Source organism: Erigeron canadensis, chromosome 3 (assembly GCF_010389155.1).
Source record: "Erigeron canadensis isolate Cc75 chromosome 3, C_canadensis_v1, whole genome shotgun sequence".
NCBI lineage: Eukaryota > Viridiplantae > Streptophyta > Magnoliopsida > Asterales > Asteraceae > Erigeron > Erigeron canadensis.
The window spans coordinates 34,672,457-34,679,377 of NC_057763.1; the positions used below are offsets into that span (position 1 = coordinate 34,672,457).

Genomic DNA, 6,921 nt, shown 5'->3' on the forward strand with positions numbered 1-6,921 from the left:
ACACACGACATTACAAACTATGGGTATAAACATGGCAACTAAAGAGGCACGTGATTAACAGTTAGACAATTAGCCTGAAGTCCAAAGGTTTATATCAGCCAAGCGAGGTGCACAAACAACAGCTCCGTCCTCAATGACATCTTCCTTACAAGTAGAAAACTAGCCGTATTTGGGCCTTGATTGAGTATATTCTCATCCTCTATGATTTTAGAAATGCTATTCTTTTTATTATGAGTCTCCGATCACCATTTATAACTTTCATGAAACAAGCCAACATTCTTGATGACCTAGCAACAACCATATGATTGTCTACTAATGCTGGTTCAGCAACTGAATCTAATTCGCTGAAGAAACTTGTGTGCTTTCTGATTCAGTAGCATTCATTCCAAAGGCAAGACGAACACAATTCCACGGAGGTGAATGGGATTACTAAAAGGTTTCACAGAAATAGGACGAAGAACAGCTTCTTTATCAAAATCAGCAGCTTCAGCTTGCATTACTTTCTTCATAAAGGAGAATACATGCTTAAATAGGAAAACAAATTAACCAACTCCTAACTGACTAGATCGTTGCTAAGCATCTCCACATTTTTTGACTCCTAAAATCAAGGCACTACACTACATGCCAATGACTCATTCAAAACTAATAAACTTGCTGCCAAACATTTTAGCAATACACATATGACATGTGCATAATTGAACTTATACAGTTATACTAACGACACTAAATAACATAACAAAGACATTCTAATTAAACCTTAACAGCATACTAAATGACCCACTTATGTCAAGATTATCCCAACAATCACCCCCATAATCTTGACATCGATCTTCACTTCGTTCTTCTTTGCGTTCGTTCTTGCTTTTCATAGTAGACCCGGAATCGTTTGCCTTACCAAACTTGCCACTTTCTTTTTGATTCATACTCATTCTTGTTTGCATTCTTAGAATCTCCTTTTCTTTGCTTTTATACAACCTGAAAAAACAAACTAACCCCTTTTTTTTTCACTGACTTTGCTCACGTACAACACAAAGTGTTTAGTTTGTTTGACTTTAGAAATCAACTTCAATCATTTATTTTCCCACCATTCTATAAACAGGTTTATATGAAGCCTTTCACCTATCTTCTTATCAACAATCAGAGAAACCAAACGACATGAACTCAACCATTTGACCACTTCATCCCTTCTTTGTTCTTCTATCAACAAACTGGATTGTTCAACAAGTCATGATTTGGCCAGAATCATATCTCATCTTTCAACCCATTTGATCGCCTAAAATTGAAGCTTTCAAAGTTGGTACCCTGCATTCCTACTCTCCTCGTTTCTCAATTATCATCGGTTAGTCTCATTTCCACCCAAACATGCTGTAAAAACAGCCCTGAGGCAGCCACAAAATGACACCAAATCACCCTCGAAACAGCCTCCTTTGCTCGTTACTCAGCCCAAAGAACCACACCATCTTCACACCCACTCTTGCTCTTCATTTTCAGTTCGTGGCTTTAAACGTTTTGTTTTCACATGCCAAGAACCTGATTTTTTTCTTCTCCATTCATCATGCCAACAATCAAACGATTCCACCACCAAACCTTACTTTTGGTCTTGCTATTCATACCGCTGCAGCCCGATATCTTGCTCTTGATATGACGCGCCTCTTGCTACTTGCTTCTTTCTTGCGGGATCCTTTTCTTTCTTTCTTCTTTATGTCCTTCCTTTCTTTCTTTCTTGCTGATTTAATCAGCCTTACTTGCTATCTTTCTGCTGCGTTTTTCCCCACAGCCATGGGTCGCTCTCTTTCTTGCCAACGACTCTCAAACCAGCAGCCTCCTTCAACCCTTGCTTTGATACCACGTGTAGGATTCAGGCCCCAAAATATACACACAAGACACTCACAAAATATATATGTATAATGAACTTTCAAAGAGAAAAGAAAATGAGAACTTTCTACTGAAAAACTTACTTTCTTCATAAAGGAGAATACATGCTTAAATAGGAAAACAAATTAACCAACTCCTAACTGACTAGATCGTGGCTAAGCATCTCCACATTTTTTGACTCCTGAAATCAAGGCACTACACTACATGCCAATGACTCATTCAAAACTATTAAACTTGCTGCCAAACATATTAGCAATACACATATGACATGTGCATAATTGAACTTATACTAACGACACTAAATAACATAACAAAGACATTCTAATTAAACCTTAACAGCATACTTAATGACCCACTTATGTCAAGATTATCCCAACAAGAACTACATTCAGGAAATTCAAATGGAAAACTCAGGGTCGCAGCCTGCAAAGTTGATAGAGTAAACTTTTAGTATGGTATTACATTCAGTCATGTATATCTGTAGAAGCAAATGCATATACCTATTTCAAAAGCAACCCAAGATCTCTCTCTCAAACCAATAGCCTGAGCACTAATCGACACTAGAAGAACCCAAAATACTTTGATCCAGCTTAAAAGAAGTATAATAGACCACCTAAAAAGTAATCAGATGATTATTTAAGAGTAATGCATTAACAAGGCAGTATCAAGAATGCAGAGTTAAAAATAGTGAACCTTGTAATTGCCTTCAGGTTGTTCCTTCTTAGAAGAATAACCGGGCAAATTCTGGAAAAATGCATTTTGATTGCAAGATTAGTGCCATCTGAACTTTTATCAGCAAGACAAAATGACGAGAGGCGCTGATAATGTTTTTCCATACAAAGAACACTTTCTTCAACTGGACAGCACAACCCTTTTCCAACATCCCACAAATCAGTATAACTCAAGTCAAACTCGGTGCTTTTCTTGGTCAAAGCACGAGGATCACTAACTACAAGTGGAATTATTCCAAAACAAAGGTATATGCTCTTCATTCTCTAAGATGGCTGTATTTTTTGATGAAGTAATACCATCGGCTTCCATTAATGAACTTTTTACCAAACCCTGCGCTTTCTCAGACATACTGCATGTTTACCAACAATATTAATACTTTATTAAAATAAAGTTTAGGACATGAATCAACAATTTGATGAGTAACCTGCTAAGTTTAGTATCTTTTGAAGAAGCTGAAATGCTTTTGAACCCATCACTTCCAATGTCCCAAATTGTCCCTCGGGTAAAGTACTTTTAAGTAAGGGAACGCCTTCGTCCATCTGAAATATTAGGACATAGTGACATACATGACTATGCAAATCAATTTTTAAACATACTGAAACTTTATACAATCACAAACAATCGAATAACTTGAGGGTGAAAAATAGAGTTGACGATTTGGATCTATTTACTCATGAACAAGAAGTGTAGTTTCAAACAGGTCAAATGTGTAGTAATTAAATTTAACTAAAAAGAAAACAACCAAACGAGTCAAATGTGTTAAAAGGGGAAAGCGTCAAACAGGTTTAAAGTTGCACAAAGTCAGCTTTTTACTCTTTTATCCACAAACTCTAAATTTGTTTTATCCAATCTATTATTGTAAACATTTCTTTTTGTAATGATGTAATCATAGCTAATGCATTTGATATATATATGATAAATGGACCAATAAGTGTTTACACTTTACAGGCCAACCCAATTCAGCTCAATCTAACACATACTAGACTTCACCTGCCCATCTTGCCACATCTACCAAACTCTCAACGTTGATATCTTTTATATCTTCATACAGATATCCACTCACCATTGAACTAGCTTAAGTACAACCAGAAAGTACATCTTCAGCCTCTGGTGAAGGAAAAGGAGCCATTACATTGCTTAGAAGCAACAATAATGAATCCTGCAAACGGACAAAAAAAAAACCATCAACACTGTTGAGACTTGAGATAGAAAATAAACAATCATATATATGAAGTTTCACACCCAAGAAAGAGGGATAAGCAAGAGAGTTATGACCTGTGAACGTTCGAGCTGAACAGCATTATGATAGCTTGCATCATGAATAATGGTTCTGCTTTTTAACCACTTCAATAGTGCTCTTGACCCTCTTCCGCTGCGTAAAACAAATCATGAATATATGAAATGATGATAACCACAAGACTTTATGTAATATTCAAACATATAAGCGACCCCGGTTTAGTCCTATAATATTCTGTAATACATTTGTCTGCCCAAAAACTAGAGAGAAACTAGTTTAAACTTCCGGCCAGATTACTTTCACATCTAGTTATATCCTATCACCTTTTACCTGCATTCCACCAACACAATAAAGACTGAAACATTTGGATAGATTTGCATTAAATAAGCACTAATATGTGTGTCAGTCAATGACTCATTTCTGAGGGCAAAGAATATCTCATACTTCCTAGTCAGAGTAGTGATTGTTGACCCCATGGAGATAATAGAGCAAATAATAGGATGCAGCATGAGGTATAATGAAAAACCACATGGTTTTACTAGTATGGTTGCTGGCTATGCTACTAAAACTAAATAAGAAATATCGTGTAAAAATACATGTTATACTCCACATGCCAACCCAGACAGTCACAACTACCAAAGATCTCTCCCAGACATACCTCTTTAGACAACATACAACAGTTCATGTCATGTTTATCTTTATATTAAATATTAAATTCAATTTTGACGCAGTTTTGGGTTATAACTCGTCTCTAAAAGGTCAAATGGGTCATATCAAACATTCTATTTAAAATGGAAACAGGTTAAATGGGTTAAAAATTACTCATAGTGCATTTGAAATGCATAAGAGTATACCAGTACATCTTTTATTAAAAAGTGCAGGCAATTTGGCCCAACACAGCTCAACCCTTACAACACGTTGGCCTGTTAGACCAATCCGATTGATCCGTCCATTTTGCCACCTCTATTATTTTACCATACTTCACTGTAACCAAAAGGACTATAAGGGAAATCACTAACGTATATTTTCAAAATTAATAGACCATTACCTGCCATTGTAAAACGTTTTGCATGCCAAACATGGCTGGTCCCATCGCCTGAAGTGCAAAACCCACTTTCAGGATTCTTGGTTAACTCCTTCCTACAACGAATGTGACGAGGAGGCTTTTTTACATTTTTCATCGTGTTTCCATCACTACTCTGGCTAGAAACCCCCACTTATCGCTTCTTTCTAAACCTACTCCTGGAAGTTCGATTATCAAAACTAGTAGTTCTTCTCCTCTTAGATCTCTGAGACTTAAAATCGTTGTTCAACCGTCTGGCGATAGCTGAGTAGTGAGACTCGAGTTCAGGAGCTCGAGATTCTGTAAATTTATGCACAGCCAGCTTGCTTGGAGGTATCACAGGGTCCTTGAGGTGCTTGCTTCCATCAGTACCCATCTTCAGCAGAGAATTATCTGTTTATAATGCAATAATGAATATCACAGTAGCAAAAGTATGTTGAGGCCATCCGACTGTCCAAGTAGTCCTTCATACCAATTTCAACCATAAACATTCCAAACAATAAAAATGAACATAATCTTTTTTAAAGGTGAACGTACCTTTAATGAAGCGTCGACACGTTAAAGTTATAAGCTTTTTTCATCATTTGGCATGGTTCCGGTAGAACACAGCTGTAACAATCTGATATTAAGGCCGGTCTAGTACAGATTAGCAAGTTCTACAACCTTGCCGTTGGAAACCAAATGAGTTACATAGTTATCTTTAATCTTAAACCGCCTTTTGTTCATATAACTTTCAAAACCGAGTTAACGGGACTCTTCTGTTAGACTGATAAATGGCAATGAATCTGACCCATTATTGATTTCAATTGTAATTTGCATATTATTCTTCAAAGTTTTCGACTTTCGCTATACTGATAAATGGCAATGAATCTGACCCATTATTGATAAAAAAAAAAATAAAATTCAGGTTTCTGGGTATGCAATACTGAGCACCAAGATCAATTTTTTTTTTTAAGTATTAACAAAGAAAAGTGGTTTTTAGATATATAGCAATAACTGTATTTACAAGTGATGAAAGTGGTAAAATGAGTAAATAAAGCAGTAATTGTTAAGGAAAAAAAAAAACTTACTGGGGGTTATGAAGATGCAAACGGATGATATGTTTATAAAACAATGATCTACGATGAGCTGAGACGGCGAGCTGCGACGAGGCTGTGAAGCGACTGCGAGCGGCAGAGATGTACGGAATCCGACGGCGGCGAATGACGGAGCTGAGACTGAGATTGAGAGAGAGACCGAGTTAGCTCATATCTTAATTTTAATCTTAAACTTATCTCAATTTTAAAATATTAATTAATAATTATAATTATAATCATAATCATAAATAATCTTAGTCATAATCATAATCATAAATAATCTTACATTTTTGGGCCCTCACAGTTATTGTTCTTAAGGTGAATTAATTAAAAAAAAAAAGCATAAGTTGGTCAATTTTTTTTAATTTTCATTCTGCATCTATATGCCGTCTATTTGATCCGTTAGGATGGGCAAATTCATCATTTCACCATATTCTTCTTTTTCTTCTTCATATTTTTCTTCTTCCTCCTTCTTTTAACAGATAAAACCAAGATCTATTCCTACCTCCATTTATATCTTATCATCAAACTCTATTTATCACACACACATATATATGGGAAAAATGAATATGAGGTTGATCCCCTTCTAAGCTTAGATGGGGAACCTCTCAATCTCTCACACCCAAATATTTTATTAGTATTTGTATTTTGAACAAATGATGCCCCACCCCCACCCCCAATGATATTTATGGATAAAAAAATCAAATTGTGAGAGGTTCCTTATCTAAGCTTAGATGGGGTCATATTCACTTCCCTCAAAAAATATGTGTGTGTTATATATATGGGGATGAGAATATAAGGTTGTTAAGTAATTAAGCTTAAATGTGGAACACTTATATATAACTTTTTTAATTCATAAAATTCATGGGGCCATGTGATTTAATTAAAAATTCAACAAATATTAAAAAATTAGTATGTGAGGGATTCCACGCTTAAGT

At 35.7% G+C, this 6,921-nt stretch overlaps 1 long non-coding RNA gene across 5 annotated transcripts; it reads right to left on the reverse strand.

The window, feature by feature from the left end:
• Positions 1-467: 467 nt before the first annotated feature.
• Positions 468-6,331, reverse strand: LOC122591049. Of its 5 annotated transcripts, XR_006322663.1 has the most exons (10): positions 6,270-6,331; positions 5,978-6,124; positions 5,445-5,526; positions 4,893-5,300; positions 3,883-3,979; positions 3,671-3,766; positions 3,032-3,146; positions 2,569-2,956; positions 2,376-2,488; positions 1,940-2,298 (listed from the first exon to the last, which is right to left on the reverse strand). It is a non-coding gene; the product is annotated as an uncharacterized LOC122591049 (long non-coding RNA). The 5 variants fall into 5 exon arrangements; XR_006322666.1 differs by lacking the exons at positions 5,978-6,124; positions 6,270-6,331 and adding an exon at positions 468-756 and having other exon boundaries at positions 2,207-2,298; positions 5,445-5,751; XR_006322664.1 differs by lacking the exons at positions 5,978-6,124; positions 6,270-6,331 and having other exon boundaries at positions 3,533-3,766; positions 5,445-5,756.
• Positions 6,332-6,921: the final 590 nt, after the last annotated feature.